Genomic DNA, 22,938 nt, shown 5'->3' on the forward strand with positions numbered 1-22,938 from the left:
GAACTCTTCCATTGTTCTAGGAATTCCGCTGACGTTTAAAAATGCTTCGGAACTCTTCCATTGTTCTCAGAATTCCGCTGAAGTTTAAACATGCTTTCGTACCCTTCTATTGTTCTCGGAATTCTGCTGACTTTTAAAAATGCTTCGGAACTCTTCCATTGTTCTCGGAATTCCGCTGACTTTTAAAAATGCTTCGGAACTCTTCCATTGTTCTCGGAATTCCGCTGAAGTTTAAGTATGCTTCGGAACTCTTCCATTGTTCTCGGAATTCTGCTGAAGTTTAAAAATGCTTCGAAACTCTTCCATTGTTCTCGGAATTCCTCTGAAGTTTAAGAATGCTTCGGAACTCTTCCATTGTTCTCAGAATTCTTCTGAAGTTTAAAAATGCTTCGGAACTCTTCCATTGTTCTCGGAATTCCGCTGATGCTTAAAAATGCTTCACAACTCTTCCATTGTTCTGGTATTCCGCTGATGCTTAAAAATGCTTCACAACTCTTCCATTGTTCTCGGAATTCCGCTGACTTTTAAAAATGCTTCGGAACTCTTCGATTGTTCTCCAAATTCCGCTGAAGTTTAAAAATGCTTCGGAACTCTTCCAGTGTTCGCAGAATTCCGCTGACGTTTAAAAATGCTTCGGAAATCTTCCATTGTTTTCAAAATTCCGCTGACGTTTAAAAATGCTTCAGAACTCTTCCATTGTTCTCGGAATTCCGCTGACGTTTAAAAATGCTTCGGAACTCTTCCATTGTTCTCGGAATTCCGCTGAAGTTTTGAAGTTTAAAAATGCTTCGGAATTCTTCCATTGTTCTCGGAATTCCGCTGACGCTTAAAAATGCTTCACAACTCTTCTATTGTTCTCAGAATTCCGCTGACTTTTAAAAATGCTTCGGAACTCTTCCGTTGTTGTCGGAATTCCGCTGACGCTTAAAATTGCTTCAAAACTGTTCCATTGTTCTCGGAATTCCGCTGAAGTTTAAGAATGCTTCAGAACTCTTCCATTGTTCTCAGAATTCTGCTGAAGTATAAAAATGCTTCGTAACTCTTCCATTGTTCTCGGAATTCCGCTGAAGTTTTGAAGTTTAAAAATGCTTCGGAATTCTTCCATTGTTCTCGGAATTCCGCTGACGCTTAAAAATGCTTCACAACTCTTCTATTGTTCTCGGAATTCCGCTGACATTTAAAAATGCTTCGGAACTCTTCCATTGTCCTCGGAATTCCGCTGAAGTTTAAGAATGCTTCGGAACTCTTCCATTGTTCTCAGAATTCTGCTGAAGTTTAAAAATGCTTCGGAACTCTTCCATTGTTCTCGGAATTCCGCTGATGCTTAAAAATGCTTCACAACTCTTCCATTGTTCTCGGAATTCCGCTGACTTTTAAAAATGCTTCGGAACTCTTCGATTGTTCTCCAAATTCCGCTGAAGTTTAAAAATGCTTCGGAACTCTTCCAGTGTTCGCAGAATTCCGCTGACGTTTAAAAATGCTTCGGAAATCTTCCATTGTTTTCAAAATTCCGCTGACGTTTAAAAATGCTTCAGAACTCTTCCATTGTTCTCGGAATTCCGCTGACGTTTAAAAATGCTTCGGAACTCTTCCATTGTTCTCAGAATTCCGCTGAAGTTTAAACATGCTTTGGTACCCTTCTATTGTTCTCGGAATTCTGCTGACTTTTAAAAATGCTTCGGAACTCTTCCATTGTTCTCGGAATTCCGCTGACTTTTAAAAATGCTTCGGAACTCTTCCATTGTTCTCGGAATTCCGCTGACTTTTAAAAATGCTTCTGAACTCTTCCATTGTTCTCGGAATTCCGCTGAAGTTTAAGTATGCTTCGGAACTCTTCCATTGTTCTCGGAATTCTGCTGAAGTTTAAAAATGCTTCGAAACTCTTCCATTGTTCTCGGAATTCCGCTGAAGTTTAAGAATGCTTCGGAACTCTTCCATTGTTCTCAGAATTCCGCTGAAGTTTAAACATGCTTTGGTACCCTTCTATTGTTCTCGGAATTCTGCTGACTTTTAAAAATGCTTCGGAACTCTTCCATTGTTCTCGGAATTCCGCTGACTTTTAAAAATGCTTCGGAACTCTTCCATTGTTCTCGGAATTCCGCTGACTTTTAAAAATGCTTCTGAACTCTTCCATTGTTCTCGGAATTCCTCTGAAGTTTAAGAATGCTTCGGAACTCTTCCATTGTTCTCAGAATTCTTCTGAAGTTTAAAAATGCTTCGGAACTCTTCCATTGTTCTCGGAATTCCGCTGATGCTTAAAAATGCTTCACAACTCTTCCATTGTTCTGGTATTCCGCTGATGCTTAAAAATGCTTCACAACTCTTCCATTGTTCTCGGAATTCCGCTGACTTTTAAAAATGCTTCGGAACTCTTCGATTGTTCTCCAAATTCCGCTGAAGTTTAAAAATGCTTCGGAACTCTTCCAGTGTTCGCAGAATTCCGCTGACGTTTAAAAATGCTTCGGAAATCTTCCATTGTTTTCAAAATTCCGCTGACGTTTAAAAATGCTTCAGAACTCTTCCATTGTTCTCGGAATTCCGCTGACGTTTAAAAATGCTTCGGAACTCTTCCATTGTTCTCGGAATTCCGCTGAAGTTTTGAAGTTTAAAAATGCTTCGGAATTCTTCCATTGTTCTCGGAATTCCGCTGACGCTTAAAAATGCTTCACAACTCTTCTATTGTTCTCAGAATTCCGCTGACTTTTAAAAATGCTTCGGAACTCTTCCGTTGTTGTCGGAATTCCGCTGACGCTTAAAATTGCTTCAAAACTGTTCCATTGTTCTCGGAATTCCGCTGAAGTTTAAGAATGCTTCAGAACTCTTCCATTGTTCTCAGAATTCTGCTGAAGTATAAAAATGCTTCGTAACTCTTCCATTGTTCTCGGAATTCCGCTGACGCTTAAAAATGCTTCACAACTCTTCTATTGTTCTCGGAATTCCGCTGACATTTAAAAATGCTTCGGAACTCTTCCATTGTCCTCGGAATTCCGCTGAAGTTTAAGAATGCTTCGGAACTCTTCCATTGTTCTCAGAATTCTGCTGAAGTTTAAAAATGCTTCGGAACTCTTCCATTGTTCTCGGAATTCCGCTGATGCTTAAAAATGCTTCACAACTCTTCCATTGTTCTCGGAATTCCGCTGACTTTTAAAAATGCTTCGGAACTCTTCGATTGTTCTCCAAATTCCGCTGAAGTTTAAAAATGCTTCGGAACTCTTCCAGTGTTCGCAGAATTCCGCTGACGTTTAAAAATGCTTCGGAAATCTTCCATTGTTTTCAAAATTCCGCTGACGTTTAAAAATGCTTCAGAACTCTTCCATTGTTCTCGGAATTCCGCTGACGTTTAAAAATGCTTCGGAACTCTTCCATTGTTCTCAGAATTCCGCTGAAGTTTAAACATGCTTTGGTACCCTTCTATTGTTCTCGGAATTCTGCTGACTTTTAAAAATGCTTCGGAACTCTTCCATTGTTCTCGGAATTCCGCTGACTTTTAAAAATGCTTCGGAACTCTTCCATTGTTCTCGGAATTCCGCTGACTTTTAAAAATGCTTCTGAACTCTTCCATTGTTCTCGGAATTCCGCTGAAGTTTAAGTATGCTTCGGAACTCTTCCATTGTTCTCGGAATTCTGCTGAAGTTTAAAAATGCTTCGAAACTCTTCCATTGTTCTCGGAATTCCGCTGAAGTTTAAGAATGCTTCGGAACTCTTCCATTGTTCTCAGAATTCCGCTGAAGTTTAAACATGCTTTGGTACCCTTCTATTGTTCTCGGAATTCTGCTGACTTTTAAAAATGCTTCGGAACTCTTCCATTGTTCTCGGAATTCCGCTGACTTTTAAAAATGCTTCGGAACTCTTCCATTGTTCTCGGAATTCCGCTGACTTTTAAAAATGCTTCTGAACTCTTCCATTGTTCTCGGAATTCCGCTGAAGTTTAAGTATGCTTCGGAACTCTTCCATTGTTCTCGGAATTCTGCTGAAGTTTAAAAATGCTTCGAAACTCTTCCATTGTTCTCGGAATTCCGCTGAAGTTTAAGAATGCTTCGGAACTCTTCCATTGTTCTCAGAATTCTTCTGAAGTTTAAAAATGCTTCGGAACTCTTCCATTGTTCTCGGAATTCCGCTGATGCTTAAAAATGCTTCACAACTCTTCCATTGTTCTGGTATTCCGCTGATGCTTAAAAATGCTTTACAACTCTTCCAATGTTCTCGGAATTCCGCTGACTTTTAAAAATGCTTCGGAACTCTTCGATTGTTCTCCAAATTCCGCTGAAGTTTAAAAATGCTTCGGAACTCTTCCAGTGTTCGCAGAATTCCGCTGACGTTTAAAAATGCTTCGGAAATCTTCCATTGTTTTCAAAATTCCGCTGACGTTTAAAAATGCTTCAGAACTCTTCCATTGTTCTCGGAATTCCGCTGACGTTTAAAAATGCTTCGGAACTCTTCCATTGTTCTCGGAATTCCGCTGAAGTTTTGAAGTTTAAAAATGCTTCGGAATTCTTCCATTGTTCTCGGAATTCCGCTGACGCTTAAAAATGCTTCACAACTCTTCTATTGTTCTCAGAATTCCGCTGACTTTTAAAAATGCTTCAGAACTCTTCCATTGTTCTCGGAATTCCGCTGACGTTTAAAAATGCTTCGGAACTCTTCCATTGTTCTCGGAATTCCGCTGACGCTTAAAATTGCTTCACAACTCTTCTTTTGTTCTCGGAATTCCGCTGACTTTTAAAAATGCTTCGAAACTCTTCCATTGTTCTCGGAATTCCGCTGAAGTTTAAGAATGCTTCGGAACTCTTCCATTGTTCTCAGAATTCTTCTGAAGTTTAAAAATGCTTCGGAACTCTTCCATTGTTCTCGGAATTCTTCTGAAGTTTTGAAGTTTACAAATGCTTCGGAATTCTTCCATTGTTCTCGGAATTCCGCTGACGCTTAAAAATGCTTCACAACTCTTCTATTGTTCTCAGAATTCCGCTGACTTTTAAAAATGCTTCGGAACTCTTCCGTTGTTGTCGGAATTCCGCTGACGCTTAAAATTGCTTCAAAACTGTTCCATTGTTCTCGGAATTCCGCTGAAGTTTAAGAATGCTTCAGAACTCTTCCATTGTTCTCAGAATTCTGCTGAAGTATAAAAATGCTTCGTAACTCTTCCATTGTTCTCGGAATTCCGCTGACGCTTAAAAATGCTTCACAACTCTTCTATTGTTCTCGGAATTCCGCTGACATTTAAAAATGCTTCGGAACTCTTCCATTGTCCTCGGAATTCCGCTGAAGTTTAAGAATGCTTCGGAACTCTTCCATTGTTCTCAGAATTCTGCTGAAGTTTAAAAATGCTTCGGAACTCTTCCATTGTTCTCGGAATTCTGCTGATGCTTAAAAATGCTTCACAACTCTTCCATTGTTCTCGGAATTCCGCTGACTTTTAAAAATGCTTCGGAACTCTTCGATTGTTCTCCAAATTCCGCTGAAGTTTAAAAATGCTTCGGAACTCTTCCAGTGTTCGCAGAATTCCGCTGACGTTTAAAAATGCTTCGGAAATCTTCCATTGTTTTCAAAATTCCGCTGACGTTTAAAAATGCTTCAGAACTCTTCCATTGTTCTCGGAATTCCGCTGACGTTTAAAAATGCTTCGGAACTCTTCCATTGTTCTCAGAATTCCGCTGAAGTTTAAACATGCTTTGGTACCCTTCTATTGTTCTCGGAATTCTGCTGACTTTTAAAAATGCTTCGGAACTCTTCCATTGTTCTCGGAATTCCGCTGACTTTTAAAAATGCTTCGGAACTCTTCCATTGTTCTCGGAATTCCGCTGACTTTTAAAAATGCTTCTGAACTCTTCCATTGTTCTCGGAATTCCGCTGAAGTTTAAGTATGCTTTGGAACTCTTCCATTGTTCTCGGAATTCTGCTGAAGTTTAAAAATGCTTCGAAACTCTTCCATTGTTCTCGGAATTCCGCTGAAGTTTACGAATGCTTCGGAACTCTTCCATTGTTCTCAGAATTCTTCTGAAGTTTAAAAATGCTTCGGAACTCTTCCATTGTTCTCGGAATTCCGCTGATGCTTAAAAATGCTTCACAACTCTTCCATTGTTCTGGTATTCCGCTGATGCTTAAAAATGCTTCACAACTCTTCCAATGTCCTCGGAATTCCGCTGACTTTTAAAAATGCTTCGGAACTCTTCGATTGTTCTCCAAATTCCGCTGAAGTTTAAAAATGCTTCGGAACTCTTCCAGTGTTCGCAGAATTCCGCTGACGTTTAAAAATGCTTCAGAACTCTTCCATTGTTCTCGGAATTCCGCTGACGTTTAAAAATGCTTCGGAACTCTTCCATTGTTCTCGGAATTCCGCTGAAGTTTTGAAGTTTAAAAATGCTTCGGAATTCTTCCATTGTTCTCGGAATTCCGCTGACGCTTAAAAATGCTTCACAACTCTTCTATTGTTCTCAGAATTCCGCTGACTTTTAAAAATGCTTCAGAACTCTTCCATTGTTCTCGGAATTCCGCTGACGTTTAAAAATGCTTCGGAACTCTTCCATTGTTCTCGGAATTCCGCTGACGCTTAAAATTGCTTCACAACTGTTCTTTTGTTCTCGGAATTCCGCTGACTTTTAAAAATGCTTCGAAACTCTTCCATTGTTCTCGGAATTCCGCTGAAGTTTAAGAATGCTTCGGAACTCTTCCATTGTTCTCAGAATTCTTCTGAAGTTTAAAAATGCTTCGGAACTCTTCCATTGTTCTCGGAATTCCGCTGATGCTTAAAAATGCTTCACAACTCTTCCATTGTTCTCGGTATTCCGCTGACTTTTAAAAATGCTTCTGAACTCTTCCATTGTTCTCGGAATTCCGCTGAAGTTTAAGTATGCTTCGGAACTCTTCCATTGTTCTCGGAATTCTGCTGAAGTTTAAAAATGCTTCGGAACACTTCCATTGTTCTCAGAATTCCGCTGACATTTAAAAATGCTTCGGAACTCTTCCATTGTTCTCGGAATTCCGCCGACATTTAAAAAGACTTCAGAACTCTTCCATTGTTCTCGGAATTCCGCTGATGTTTAAAAATGCTTCGGAACTCTTCCTTTGTTCTTGGAATTCCACTGACGTTTAAAAATGCTTCACAACTCTTCCATTGTTCTCGGAATTCCGCTGACTTTTAAAATTGCTTCGGAACTCTTCGATTGTTCTCCAAATTCCGCTGAAGTTTAAAAATGCTTCGGAACTCTTCCAGTGTTCTCGGAATTCCGCTGAAGTTTAAGAATGCTTCGGAACTCTTCCATTGTTCTCAGAATTCTTCTGAAGTTTAAAAATGCTTTGGAACTCTTCCATTGTTCTCGGAATTCCGCTGATGCTTAAAAATGCTTCACAACTCTTCCATTGTTCTGGTATTCCGCTGATGCTTAAAAATGCTTCACAACTCTTCCATTGTTCTCGGAATTCCGCTGACTTTTAAAAATGCTTCGGAACTCTTCGATTGTTCTCCAAATTCCGCTGAAGTTTAAAAATGCTTCGGAACTCTTCCAGTGTTCGCAGAATTCCGCTGATGTTTAAAAATGCTTCGGAAATCTTCCATTGTTTTCAAAATTCCGCTGACGTTTAAAAATGCTTCAGAACTCTTCCATTGTTCTCGGAATTCCGCTGACGTTTAAAAATGCTTCGGAACTCTTCCATTGTTCTCAGAATTCCGCTGAAGTTTAAACATGCTTTGGTACTCTTCTATTGTTCTCGGAATTCTGCTGACTTTTAAAAATGCTTCGGAACTCTTCCATTGTTTTCGGAATTCCGCTGAAGTTTAAGTATGCTTCGGAACTCTTCCATTGTTCTCGGAATTCTGCTGAAGTTTAAAAATGCTTCGGAACACTTCCATTGTTCTCAGAATTCCGCTGAAGTTTAAACATGCTTTGGTACTCTTCTATTGTTCTCGGAATTCTGCTGACTTTTAAAAATGCTTCGGAACTCTTCCATTGTTCTCGGAATTCCGCTGACTTTTAAAAATGCTTCGGAACTCTTCCATTGTTCTCGGAATTCCGCTGAAGTTTAAGAATGCTTCAGAACTCTTCCATTGTTCTCGGAATTCTGCTGAAGTTTTGAAGTTTAAAAATGCTTCGGAATTCTTCCATTGTTCTCGGAATTCGGCTGACGCTTAAAAATGCTTCACAACTCTTCTATTGTTCTCAGAATTCCGCTGACTTTTAAAAATGCTTCAGAACTCTTCCATTGTTCTCGGAATTCCGCTGACGTTTAAAAATGCTTCGGAACACTTCCATTGTTCTCGGAATTCCGCTGACGCTTAAAATTGCTTCACAACTCTTCTATTGTTCTCGGAATTCCGCTGACTTTTAAAAATGCTTCGAAACTCTTCCATTGTTCTCGGAATTCCGCTGAAGTTTAAGAATACTTCGGAACTCTTCCATTGTTCTCAGAATTCTGCTGAAGTTTAAAAATGCTTCGGAACTCTTCCATTGTTCTCGGAATTCCGCTGACGCTTAAAAATGCTTCACAACTCTTCCATTGTTCTCGGAATTCTGCTGACTTTTAAAAATGCTTCGGAACTCTTCGATTGTTCTCCAAATTCCTCTGAAGTTTAAAAATGCTTCGGAACTCATCCAGTGTTCGCAGAATTCCGCTGACGTTTAAAAATGCTTCGGAAATCTTCCATTGTTTTCAAAATTCCGCTGACGTTTAAAAATGCTTCAGAACTCTTCCATTGTTCTCGGAATTCCGCTGATGTTTAAAAATGCTTCGGAACTCTTCCATTGTTCTCGGAATTCCGGTGAAGTTTAAAAATGCTTCGGAACGCTTACATTGTTCTCAGAATTCCGCTGAAGTTTAAACATGCTTTGGTACCCTTCCATTGTTCCCGGAATTCTGCTGACTTTTAAAAATGCTTCGGAACTCTTCCATTGTTCTCGGAATTCCGCTGACTTTTAAAAATGCTTCGGAACTCTTCCATTGTTCTCGGAATTCCGCTGAAGTTTTGAAGTTTAAAAATGCTTCGGAATTCTTCCATTGTTCTCGGAATTCCGCTGACGCTTAAAAATGCTTCACAACTCTTCTATTGTTCTGGTATTCCGCTGATGCTTAAAAATGCTTCACAACTCTTCCATTGTTCTGGTATTCCGCTGATGCTTAAAAATGCTTCACAACTCTTCCATTGTTCTCGGAATTCCGCTGACTTTTAAAAATGCTTCGGAACTCTTCGATTGTTCTCCAAATTCCGCTGAAGTTTAAAAATGCTTCGGAACTCTTCCAGTGTTCGCAGAATTCCGCTGATGTTTAAAAATGCTTCGGAAATCTTCCATTGTTTTCAAAATTCCGCTGACGTTTAAAAATGCTTCAGAACTCTTCCATTGTTCTCGGAATTCCGCTGACGTTTAAAAATGCTTCGGAACTCTTCCATTGTTCTCAGAATTCCGCTGAAGTTTAAACATGCTTTGGTACTCTTCTATTGTTCTCGGAATTCTGCTGACTTTTAAAAATGCTTCGGAACTCTTCCATTGTTCTCGGAATTCCGCTGACGTTTAAAAATGCTTCGGAACTCTTCCATTGTTCTCGGAATTCCGCTGACGCTTAAAATTGCTTCACAACTCTTCTTTTGTTCTCGGAATTCCGCTGACTTTTAAAAATGCTTCGAAACTCTTCCATTGTTCTCGGAATTCCGCTGAAGTTTAAGAATGCTTCGGAACTCTTCCATTGTTCTCAGAATTCTTCTGAAGTTTAAAAATGCTTCGGAACTCTTCCATTGTTCTCGGAATTCCGCTGATGCTTAAAAATGCTTCACAACTCTTCCATTGTTCTCGGTATTCCGCTGACTTTTAAAAATGCTTCTGAACTCTTCCATTGTTCTCGGAGTTCCGCTGAAGTTTAAGTATGCTTCGGAACTCTTCCATTGTTCTCGGAATTCTGCTGAAGTTTAAAAATGCTTCGGAACACTTCCATTGTTCTCAGAATTCCGCTGACGTTTAAGAATGCTTCAGAACTCTTCCATTGTTCTCAGAATTCTGCTGAAGTATAAAAATGCTTCGTAACTCTTCCATTGTTCTCGGAATTCCGCTGACGCTTAAAAATGCTTCACAACTCTTCTATTGTTCTCGGAATTCCGCTGACATTTAAAAATGCTTCGGAACTCTTCCATTGTCCTCGGAATTCCGCTGAAGTTTAAGAATGCTTCGGAACTCTTCCATTGTTCTCAGAATTCTGCTGAAGTTTAAAAATGCTTCGGAACTCTTCCATTGTTCTCGGAATTCTGCTGATGCTTAAAAATGCTTCACAACTCTTCCATTGTTCTCGGAATTCCGCTGACTTTTAAAAATGCTTCGGAACTCTTCGATTGTTCTCCAAATTCCGCTGAAGTTTAAAAATGCTTCGGAACTCTTCCAGTGTTCGCAGAATTCCGCTGACGTTTAAAAATGCTTCGGAAATCTTCCATTGTTTTCAAAATTCCGCTGACGTTTAAAAATGCTTCAGAACTCTTCCATTGTTCTCGGAATTCCGCTGACGTTTAAAAATGCTTCGGAACTCTTCCATTGTTCTCAGAATTCCGCTGAAGTTTAAACATGCTTTGGTACCCTTCTATTGTTCTCGGAATTCTGCTGACTTTTAAAAATGCTTCGGAACTCTTCCATTGTTCTCGGAATTCCGCTGACTTTTAAAAATGCTTCGGAACTCTTCCATTGTTCTCGGAATTCCGCTGACTTTTAAAAATGCTTCTGAACTCTTCCATTGTTCTCGGAATTCCGCTGAAGTTTAAGTATGCTTTGGAACTCTTCCATTGTTCTCGGAATTCTGCTGAAGTTTAAAAATGCTTCGAAACTCTTCCATTGTTCTCGGAATTCCGCTGAAGTTTACGAATGCTTCGGAACTCTTCCATTGTTCTCAGAATTCTTCTGAAGTTTAAAAATGCTTCGGAACTCTTCCATTGTTCTCGGAATTCCGCTGATGCTTAAAAATGCTTCACAACTCTTCCATTGTTCTGGTATTCCGCTGATGCTTAAAAATGCTTCACAACTCTTCCAATGTCCTCGGAATTCCGCTGACTTTTAAAAATGCTTCGGAACTCTTCGATTGTTCTCCAAATTCCGCTGAAGTTTAAAAATGCTTCGGAACTCTTCCAGTGTTCGCAGAATTCCGCTGACGTTTAAAAATGCTTCGGAAATCTTCCATTGTTTTCAAAATTCCGCTGACGTTTAAAAATGCTTCAGAACTCTTCCATTGTTCTCGGAATTCCGCTGACGTTTAAAAATGCTTCGGAACTCTTCCATTGTTCTCGGAATTCCGCTGAAGTTTTGAAGTTTAAAAATGCTTCGGAATTCTTCCATTGTTCTCGGAATTCCGCTGACGCTTAAAAATGCTTCACAACTCTTCTATTGTTCTCAGAATTCCGCTGACTTTTAAAAATGCTTCAGAACTCTTCCATTGTTCTCGGAATTCCGCTGACGTTTAAAAATGCTTCGGAACTCTTCCATTGTTCTCGGAATTCCGCTGACGCTTAAAATTGCTTCACAACTGTTCTTTTGTTCTCGGAATTCCGCTGACTTTTAAAAATGCTTCGAAACTCTTCCATTGTTCTCGGAATTCCGCTGAAGTTTAAGAATGCTTCGGAACTCTTCCATTGTTCTCAGAATTCTTCTGAAGTTTAAAAATGCTTCGGAACTCTTCCATTGTTCTCGGAATTCCGCTGATGCTTAAAAATGCTTCACAACTCTTCCATTGTTCTCGGTATTCCGCTGACTTTTAAAAATGCTTCTGAACTCTTCCATTGTTCTCGGAATTCCGCTGAAGTTTAAGTATGCTTCGGAACTCTTCCATTGTTCTCGGAATTCTGCTGAAGTTTAAAAATGCTTCGGAACACTTCCATTGTTCTCAGAATTCCGCTGACATTTAAAAATGCTTCGGAACTCTTCCATTGTTCTCGGAATTCCGCCGACATTTAAAAAGACTTCAGAACTCTTCCATTGTTCTCGGAATTCCGCTGATGTTTAAAAATGCTTCGGAACTCTTCCTTTGTTCTTGGAATTCCACTGACGTTTAAAAATGCTTCACAACTCTTCCATTGTTCTCGGAATTCCGCTGACTTTTAAAATTGCTTCGGAACTCTTCGATTGTTCTCCAAATTCCGCTGAAGTTTAAAAATGCTTCGGAACTCTTCCAGTGTTCTCGGAATTCCGCTGAAGTTTAAGAATGCTTCGGAACTCTTCCATTGTTCTCAGAATTCTTCTGAAGTTTAAAAATGCTTTGGAACTCTTCCATTGTTCTCGGAATTCCGCTGATGCTTAAAAATGCTTCACAACTCTTCCATTGTTCTGGTATTCCGCTGATGCTTAAAAATGCTTCACAACTCTTCCATTGTTCTCGGAATTCCGCTGACTTTTAAAAATGCTTCGGAACTCTTCGATTGTTCTCCAAATTCCGCTGAAGTTTAAAAATGCTTCGGAACTCTTCCAGTGTTCGCAGAATTCCGCTGATGTTTAAAAATGCTTCGGAAATCTTCCATTGTTTTCAAAATTCCGCTGACGTTTAAAAATGCTTCAGAACTCTTCCATTGTTCTCGGAATTCCGCTGACGTTTAAAAATGCTTCGGAACTCTTCCATTGTTCTCAGAATTCCGCTGAAGTTTAAACATGCTTTGGTACTCTTCTATTGTTCTCGGAATTCTGCTGACTTTTAAAAATGCTTCGGAACTCTTCCATTGTTTTCGGAATTCCGCTGAAGTTTAAGTATGCTTCGGAACTCTTCCATTGTTCTCGGAATTCTGCTGAAGTTTAAAAATGCTTCGGAACACTTCCATTGTTCTCAGAATTCCGCTGAAGTTTAAACATGCTTTGGTACTCTTCTATTGTTCTCGGAATTCTGCTGACTTTTAAAAATGCTTCGGAACTCTTCCATTGTTCTCGGAATTCCGCTGACTTTTAAAAATGCTTCGGAACTCTTCCATTGTTCTCGGAATTCCGCTGAAGTTTAAGAATGCTTCAGAACTCTTCCATTGTTCTCGGAATTCTGCTGAAGTTTTGAAGTTTAAAAATGCTTCGGAATTCTTCCATTGTTCTCGGAATTCGGCTGACGCTTAAAAATGCTTCACAACTCTTCTATTGTTCTCAGAATTCCGCTGACTTTTAAAAATGCTTCAGAACTCTTCCATTGTTCTCGGAATTCCGCTGACGTTTAAAAATGCTTCGGAACACTTCCATTGTTCTCGGAATTCCGCTGACGCTTAAAATTGCTTCACAACTCTTCTATTGTTCTCGGAATTCCGCTGACTTTTAAAAATGCTTCGAAACTCTTCCATTGTTCTCGGAATTCCGCTGAAGTTTAAGAATACTTCGGAACTCTTCCATTGTTCTCAGAATTCTGCTGAAGTTTAAAAATGCTTCGGAACTCTTCCATTGTTCTCGGAATTCCGCTGACGCTTAAAAATGCTTCACAACTCTTCCATTGTTCTCGGAATTCTGCTGACTTTTAAAAATGCTTCGGAACTCTTCGATTGTTCTCCAAATTCCTCTGAAGTTTAAAAATGCTTCGGAACTCATCCAGTGTTCGCAGAATTCCGCTGACGTTTAAAAATGCTTCGGAAATCTTCCATTGTTTTCAAAATTCCGCTGACGTTTAAAAATGCTTCAGAACTCTTCCATTGTTCTCGGAATTCCGCTGATGTTTAAAAATGCTTCGGAACTCTTCCATTGTTCTCGGAATTCCGGTGAAGTTTAAAAATGCTTCGGAACGCTTACATTGTTCTCAGAATTCCGCTGAAGTTTAAACATGCTTTGGTACCCTTCCATTGTTCCCGGAATTCTGCTGACTTTTAAAAATGCTTCGGAACTCTTCCATTGTTCTCGGAATTCCGCTGACTTTTAAAAATGCTTCGGAACTCTTCCATTGTTCTCGGAATTCCGCTGAAGTTTTGAAGTTTAAAAATGCTTCGGAATTCTTCCATTGTTCTCGGAATTCCGCTGACGCTTAAAAATGCTTCACAACTCTTCTATTGTTCTGGTATTCCGCTGATGCTTAAAAATGCTTCACAACTCTTCCATTGTTCTGGTATTCCGCTGATGCTTAAAAATGCTTCACAACTCTTCCATTGTTCTCGGAATTCCGCTGACTTTTAAAAATGCTTCGGAACTCTTCGATTGTTCTCCAAATTCCGCTGAAGTTTAAAAATGCTTCGGAACTCTTCCAGTGTTCGCAGAATTCCGCTGATGTTTAAAAATGCTTCGGAAATCTTCCATTGTTTTCAAAATTCCGCTGACGTTTAAAAATGCTTCAGAACTCTTCCATTGTTCTCGGAATTCCGCTGACGTTTAAAAATGCTTCGGAACTCTTCCATTGTTCTCAGAATTCCGCTGAAGTTTAAACATGCTTTGGTACTCTTCTATTGTTCTCGGAATTCTGCTGACTTTTAAAAATGCTTCGGAACTCTTCCATTGTTCTCGGAATTCCGCTGACGTTTAAAAATGCTTCGGAACTCTTCCATTGTTCTCGGAATTCCGCTGACGCTTAAAATTGCTTCACAACTCTTCTTTTGTTCTCGGAATTCCGCTGACTTTTAAAAATGCTTCGAAACTCTTCCATTGTTCTCGGAATTCCGCTGAAGTTTAAGAATGCTTCGGAACTCTTCCATTGTTCTCAGAATTCTTCTGAAGTTTAAAAATGCTTCGGAACTCTTCCATTGTTCTCGGAATTCCGCTGATGCTTAAAAATGCTTCACAACTCTTCCATTGTTCTCGGTATTCCGCTGACTTTTAAAAATGCTTCTGAACTCTTCCATTGTTCTCGGAGTTCCGCTGAAGTTTAAGTATGCTTCGGAACTCTTCCATTGTTCTCGGAATTCTGCTGAAGTTTAAAAATGCTTCGGAACACTTCCATTGTTCTCAGAATTCCGCTGACATTTAAAAATGCTTTGGAACCCTTCCATTGTTCTCGGAATTCCGCTGACATTTAAAAAGCCTTCAGAACTCTTCCATTGTTCTCGGAATTCCGCTGACGTTTAAAAATGCTTCGGAACTCTTCCTTTGTTCTTGGAATTCCACTGACGTTTAAAAATGCTTCACAACTCTTCCATTGTTCTCGGAATTCCGCTGACTTTTAAAATTGCTTCGGAACTCTTCGATTGTTCTCCAAATTCCGCTGAAGTTTAAAAATGCTTCGGAACTCTTCCAGTGTTCTCGGAATTCCGCTGAAGTTTAAGAATGCTTCGGAACTCTTCCATTGTTCTCAGAATTCTTCTGAAGTTTAAAAATGCTTCGGAACTCTTCCATTGTTCTCGGAATTCCGCTGATGCTTAAAAATGCTTCACAACTCTTCCATTGTTCTGGTATTCCGCTGATGCTTAAAAATGCTTCACAACTCTTCCATTGTTCTCGGAATTCCGCTGACTTTTAAAAATTCTTCGGAACTCTTCGATTGTTCTCCAAATTCCGCTGAAGTTTAAAAATGCTTCGGAACTCTTCCAGTGTTCGCAGAATTCCGCTGATGTTTAAAAATGCTTCGGAAATCTTCCATTGTTTTCAAAATTCCGCTGACGTTTAAAAATGCTTCAGAACTCTTCCATTGTTCTCGGAATTCCGCTGACGTTTAAAAATGCTTCGGAACTCTTCCATTGTTCTCAGAATTCCGCTGAAGTTTAAACATGCTTTGGTACTCTTCTATTGTTCTCGGAATTCTGCTGACTTTTAAAAATGCTTCGGAACTCTTCCATTGTTCTCGGAATTCCGCTGAAGTTTAAGTATGCTTCGGAACTCTTCCATTGTTCTCGGAATTCTGCGGAAGTTTAAAAATGCTTCGGAACACTTCCATTTTTCTCAGAATTCCGCTGACATTTAAAAATGCTTCGGAACTCTTCCATTGTTCTCGGAATTCCGCTGACATTTAAAAAGCCTTCAGAACTCTTCCATTGTTCTCGGAATTCCGCTGACGTTTAAAAATGCTTCGGAACTCTTCCTTTGTTCTTGGAATTCCACTGACGTTTAAAAATGCTTCACAACTCTTCCATTGTTCTCGGAATTCCGCTGACTTTTAAAATTGCTTCGGAACTCTTCGATTGTTCTCCAAATTCCGCTGAAGTTTAAAAATGCTTCGGAACTCTTCCAGTGTTCTCGGAATTCCGCTGAAGTTTAAGAATGCTTCGGAACTCTTCCATTGTTCTCAGAATTCTTCTGAAGTTTAAAAATGCTTTGGAACTCTTCCATTGTTCTCGGAATTCCGCTGATGCTTAAAAATGCTTCACAACTCTTCCATTGTTCTGGTATTCCGCTGATGCTTAAAAATGCTTCACAACTCTTCCATTGTTCTCGGAATTCCGCTGACTTTTAAAAATGCTTCGGAACTCTTCGATTGTTCTCCAAATTCCGCTGAAGTTTAAAAATGCTTCGGAACTCTTCCAGTGTTCGCAGAATTCCGCTGATGTTTAAAAATGCTTCGGAAATCTTCCATTGTTTTCAAAATTCCGCTGATGTTTAAAAATGCTTCAGAACTCTTCCATTGTTCTCGGAATTCCGCTGACGTTTAAAAATGCTTCGGAACTCTTCCATTGTTCTCAGAATTCCGCTGAAGTTTAAACATGCTTTGGTACTCTTCTATTGTTCTCGGAATTCTGCTGACTTTTAAAAATGCTTCGGAACTCTTCCATTGTTCTCGGAATTCCGCTGACTTTTAAAAATGCTTCGGAACTCTTCCATTGTTCTCGGAATTCCGCTGAAGTTTAAGAATGCTTCAGAACTCTTCCATTGTTCTCGGAATTCTGCTGAAGTTTTGAAGTTTAAAAATGCTTCGGAATTCTTCCATTGTTCTCGGAATTCCGCTGACGCTTAAAAATGCTTCACAACTCTTCTATTGTTCTCAGAATTCCGCTGACTTTTAAAAATGCTTCAGAACTCTTCCATTGTTCTCGGAATTCCGCTGACGTTTAAAAATGCTTCGGAACACTTCCATTGTTCTCGGAATTCCGCTGACGCTTAAAATTGCTTCACAACTCTTCTATTGTTCTCGGAATTCCGCTGACTTATAAAAATGCTTCGAAACTCTTCCATTGTTCTCGGAATTCCGCTGAAGTTTAAGAATACTTCGGAACTCTTCCATTGTTCTCAGAATTCTGCTGAAGTTTAAAAATGCTTCGGAACTCTTCCATTGTTCTCGGAATTCCGCTGATGCTTAAAAATGCTTCACAACTCTTCCATTGTTCTCGGTATTCCGCTGACTTTTAAAAATGCTTCTGAACTCTTCCATTGTTCTCGGAGTTCCGCTGAAGTTTAAGTATGCTTCGGAACTCTTCCATTGTTCTCGGAATTCTGCTGAAGTTTAAAAATGCTTCGGAACACTTCCATTGTTCTCAGAATTCCGCTGACATTTAAAAATGCTTTGGAACCCTTCCATTGTTCTCGGAATTCCGCTGACATTTAAAAAGCCTTCAGAACTCTTCCATTGTTCTCGGAATTCCGCTGACGTTTAAAAATGCTTCGGAACTCTTCCTTTGTTCTTGGAATTCCACTGACGTTTAAAAATGCTTCACAACTCTTCCATTGTTCTCGGAATTCCGCTGACTTTTAAAATTGCTTCGGAACTCTTCGATTGTTCTCCAAATTCCGCTGAAGTTTAAAAATGCTTCGGAACTCTTCCAGTGTTCTCGGAATTCCGCTGAAGTTTAAGAATGCTTCGGAACTCTTCCATTGTTCTCAGAATTCTTCTGAAGTTTAAAAATGCTTCGGAACTCTTCCATTGTTCTCGGAATTCCACTGATGCTTAAAAATGCTTCACAACTCTTCCATTGTTCTGGTATTCCGCTGATGCTTAAAAATGCTTCACAACTCTTCCATTGTTCTCGGAATTCCGCTGACTTTTAAAAATGCTTCGGAACTCTTCGATTGTTCTCCAAATTCCGCTGAAGTTTAAAAATGCTTCGGAACTCTTCCAGTGTTCGCAGAATTCCGCTGATGTTTAAAAATGCTTCGGAAATCTTCCATTGTTTTCAAAATTCCGCTGACGTTTAAAAATGCTTCAGAACTCTTCCATTGTTCTCGGAATTCCGCTGACGTTTAAAAATGCTTCGGAACTCTTCCATTGTTCTCAGAATTCCGCTGAAGTTTAAACATGCTTTGGTACTCTTCTATTGTTCTCGGAATTCTGCTGACTTTTAAAAATGCTTCGGAACTCTTCCATTGTTCTCGGAATTCCGCTGAAGTTTAAGTATGCTTCGGAACTCTTCCATTGTTCTCGGAATTCTGCTGAAGTTTAAAAATGCTTCGGAACACTTCCATTGTTCTCAGAATTCCGCTGACATTTAAAAATGCTTCGGAACTCTTCCATTGTTCTCGGAATTCCGCTGACATTTAAAAAGCCTTCAGAACTCTTCCATTGTTCTCGGAATTCCGCTGACGTTTAAAAATGCTTCGGAACTCTTCCTTTGTTCTTGGAATTCCACTGACGTTTAAAAATGCTTCACAACTCTTCCATTGTTCTCGGAATTCCGCTGACTTTTAAAATTGCTTCGGAACTCTTCGATTGTTCTCCAAATTCCGCTGAAGTTTAAAAATGCTTCGGAACTCTTCCAGTGTTCTCGGAATTCCGCTGAAGTTTAAGAATGCTTCGGAACTCTTCTATTGTTCTCAGAATTCTTCTGAAGTTTAAAAATGCTTTGGAACTCTTCCATTGTTCTCGGAATTCCGCTGATGCTTAAAAATGCTTCACAACTCTTCCATTGTTCTGGTATTCCGCTGATGCTTAAAAATGCTTCACAACTCTTCCATTGTTCTAGGAATTCCGCTGACTTTTAAAAATGCTTCGGAACTCTTCGATTGTTCTCCAAATTCCGCTGAAGTTTAAAAATGCTTCGGAACTCTTCCAGTGTTGGCAGAATTCCGCTGATGTTTAAAAATGCTTCGGAAATCTTCCATTGTTTTCAAAATTCCGCTGACGTTTAAAAATGCTTCAGAACTCTTCCATTGTTCTCGGAATTCCGCTGACGTTTAAAAATGCTTCGGAACTCTTCCATTGTTCTCAGAATTCCGCTGAAGTTTAAACATGCTTTGGTACTCTTCTATTGTTCTCGGAATTCTGCTGACTTTTAAAAATGCTTCGGAACTCTTCCATTGTTCTCGGAATTCCGCTGACTTTTAAAAATGCTTCGGAACTCTTCCATTGTTCTCGGAATTCCGCTGAAGTTTAAGAATGCTTCAGAACTCTTCCATTGTTCTCGGAATTCTGCTGAAGTTTTGAAGTTTAAAAATGCTTCGGAATTCTTCCATTGTTCTCGGAATTCCGCTGACGCTTAAAAATGCTTCACAACTCTTCTATTGTTCTCAGAATTCCGCTGACTTTTAAAAATGCTTCAGAACTCTTCCATTGTTCTCGGAATTCCGCTGACGTTTAAAAATGCTTCGGAACACTTCCATTGTTTTCGGAATTCCGCTGACGCTTAAAATTGCTTCACAACTCTTCTATTGTTCTCGGAATTCCGCTGACTTTTAAAAATGCTTCGAAACTCTTCCATTGTTCTCGGAATTCCACTGAAGTTTAAGAATACTTCGGAACTCTTCCATTGTTCTCAGAATTCTGCTGAAGTTTAAAAATGCTTCGGAACTCTTCCATTGTTCTCGGAATTCCGCTGACGCTTAAAAATGCTTCACAACTCTTCCATTGTTCTCGGAATTCTGCTGACTTTTAAAAATGCTTCGGAACTCTTCGATTGTTCTCCAAATTCCTCTGAAGTTTAAAAATGCTTCGGAACTCATCCAGTGTTCGCAGAATTCCGCTGACGTTTAAAAATGCTTCGGAAATCTTCCATTGTTTTCAAAATTCCGCTGACGTTTAAAAATGCTTCAGAACTCTTCCATTGTTCTCGGAATTCCGCTGATGTTTAAAAATGCTTCGGAACTCTTCCATTGTTCTCGGAATTCCGGTGAAGTTTAAAAATGCTTCGGAACGCTTACATTCTTCTCAGAATTCCGCTGAAGTTTAAACATGCTTTGGTACCCTTCCATTGTTCCCGGAATTCTGCTGACTTTTAAAAATGCTTCGGAACTCTTCCATTGTTCTCGGAATTCCGCTGACTTTTAAAAATGCTTCGGAACTCTTCCATTGTTCTCGGAATTCCGCTGAAGTTTTGAAGTTTAAAAATGCTTCGGAATTCTTCCATTGTTCTCGGAATTCCGCTGACGCTTAAAAATGCTTCACAACTCTTCTATTGTTCTCAGAATTCCGCTGACTTTTAAAAATGCTTCAGAACTCTTCCATTGTTCTCGGAATTCCGCTGACGTTTAAAAATGCTTCGGAACTCTTCCATTGTTCTCGGAATTCCGCTGACGCTTAAAATTGCTTCACAACTCTTCTTTTGTTCTCGGAATTCCGCTGACTTTTAAAAATGCTTCGAAACTCTTCCATTGTTCTCGGAATTCCGCTGAAGTTTAAGAATGCTTCGGAACTCTTCCATTGTTCTCAGAATTCTTCTGAAGTTTAAAAATGCTTCGGAACTCTTCCATTGTTCTCGGAATTCCGCTGATGCTTAAAAATGCTTCACAACTCTTCCATTGTTCTCGGTATTCCGCTGACTTTTAAAAATGCTTCTGAACTCTTCCATTGTTCTCGGAGTTCCGCTGAAGTTTAAGTATGCTTCGGAACTCTTCCATTGTTCTCGGAATTCTGCTGAAGTTTAAAAATGCTTCGGAACACTTCCATTGTTCTCAGAATTCCGCTGACATTTAAAAATGCTTTGGAACCCTTCCATTGTTCTCGGAATTCCGCTGACATTTAAAAAGCCTTCAGAACTCTTCCATTGTTCTCGGAATTCCGCTGACGTTTAAAAATGCTTCGGAACTCTTCCTTTGTTCTTGGAATTCCACTGACGTTTAAAAATGCTTCACAACTCTTCAATTGTTCTCGGAATTCCGCTGACTTTTAAAATTGCTTCGGAACTCTTCGATTGTTCTCCAAATTCCGCTGAAGTTTAAAAATGCTTCGGAACTCTTCCAGTGTTCTCGGAATTCCGCTGAAGTTTAAGAATGCTTCGGAACTCTTCCATTGTTCTCAGAATTCTTCTGAAGTTTAAAAATGCTTCGGAACTCTTCCATTGTTCTCGGAATTCCGCTGATGCTTAAAAATGCTTCACAACTCTTCCATTGTTCTGGTATTCCGCTGATGCTTAAAAATGCTTCACAACTCTTCCATTGTTCTCGGAATTCCGCTGACTTTTAAAAATGCTTCGGAACTCTTCGATTGTTCTCCAAATTCCGCTGAAGTTTAAAAATGCTTCGGAACTCTTCCAGTGTTCGCAGAATTCCGCTGACGTTTAAAAATGCTTCGGAAATCTTCCATTGTTTTCAAAATTCCGCTGACGTTTAAAAATGCTTCAGAACTCTTCCATTGTTCTCGGAATTCCGCTGACGTTTAAAAATGCTTCGGAACTCTTCCATTGTTCTCAGAATTCCGCTGAAGTTTAAACATGCTTTGGTACTCTTCTATTGTTCTCGGAATTCTGCTGACTTTTAAAAATGCTTCGGAACTCTTCCATTGTTCTCGGAATTCCGCTGACTTTTAAAAATGCTTCGGAACTCTTCCATTGTTCTCGGAATTCCGCTGAAATTTAAGAATGCTTCAGAACTCTTCCATTGTTCTCGGAATTCTGCTGAAGTTTTGAAGTTTAAAAATGCTTCGGAATTCTTCCATTGTTCTCGGAATTCCGCTGATGCTTAAAAATGCTTCACAACTCTTCTATTGTTCTCAGAATTCCGCTGACTTTTAAAAATGCTTCAGAACTCTTCCATTGTTCTCGGAATTCCGCAGACGTTTAAAAATGCTTCGGAACACTTCCATTGTTCTCGGAATTCCGCTGACGCTTAAAATTGCTTCACAACTCTTCTATTGTTCTCGGAATTCCGCTGACTTTTAAAAATGCTTCGAAACTCTTCCATTGTTCTCGGAATTCCGCTGAAGTTTAAGAATACTTCGGAACTCTTCCATTGTTCTCAGAATTCTGCTGAAGTTTAAAAATGCTTCGGAACTCTTCCATTGTTCTCGGAATTCCGCTGACGCTTAAAAATGCTTCACAACTCTTCCATTGTTCTCGGAATTCTGCTGACTTTTAAAAATGCTTCGGAACTCTTCGATTGTTCTCCAAATTCCTCTGAAGTTTAAAAATGCTTCGGAACTCATCCAGTGTTCGCAGAATTCCGCTGACGTTTAAAAATGCTTCGGAAATCTTCCATTGTTTTCAAAATTCCGCTGACGTTTAAAAATGCTTCAGAACTCTTCCATTGTTCTCGGAATTCCGCTGATGTTTAAAAATGCTTCGGAACTCTTCCATTGTTCTCGGAATTCCGGTGAAGTTTAAAAATGCTTCGGAACGCTTACATTGTTCTCAGAATTCCGCTGAAGTTTAAACATGCTTTGGTACCCTTCCATTGTTCCCGGAATTCTGCTGACTTTTAAAAATGCTTCGGAACTCTTCCATTGTTCTCGGAATTCCGCTGACTTTTAAAAATGCTTCGGAACTCTTCCATTGTTCTCGGAATTCCGCTGAAGTTTTGAAGTTTAAAAATGCATCGGAATTCTTCCATTGTTCTCGGAATTCCGCTGACGCTTAAAAATGCTTCACAACTCTTCTATTGTTCTCAGAATTCCGCTGACTTTTAAAAATGCTTCAGAACTCTTCCATTGTTCTCGGAATTCCGCTGACGTTTAAAAATGCTTCGGAACTCTACCATTGTTCTCGGTATTCCGCTGACTTTTAAAAATGCTTCAGAACTCTTCCATTGTTCTCGGAATTCCGCTGAAGTTTAAGTATGCTTCGGAACTCTTCCATTGTTCTCGGAATTCTGCTGAAGTTTAAAAATGCTTCGGAACTCTTCCATTGTTCTCGGAATTCTTCTGAAGTTTTGAAGTTTACAAATGCTTCGGAATTCTTCCATTGTTCTCGGAATTCCGCTGACGCTTAAAAATGCTTCACAACTCTTCTATTGTTCTCAGAATTCCGCTGAC

The sequence above is a fragment of the Phyllobates terribilis genome, unplaced genomic scaffold (assembly GCF_046119375.1).
Source record: "Phyllobates terribilis strain yellow unplaced genomic scaffold, ASM4611937v1 Scaffold_15__1_contigs__length_34870131, whole genome shotgun sequence".
Lineage (NCBI taxonomy): Eukaryota > Metazoa > Chordata > Amphibia > Anura > Dendrobatidae > Phyllobates > Phyllobates terribilis.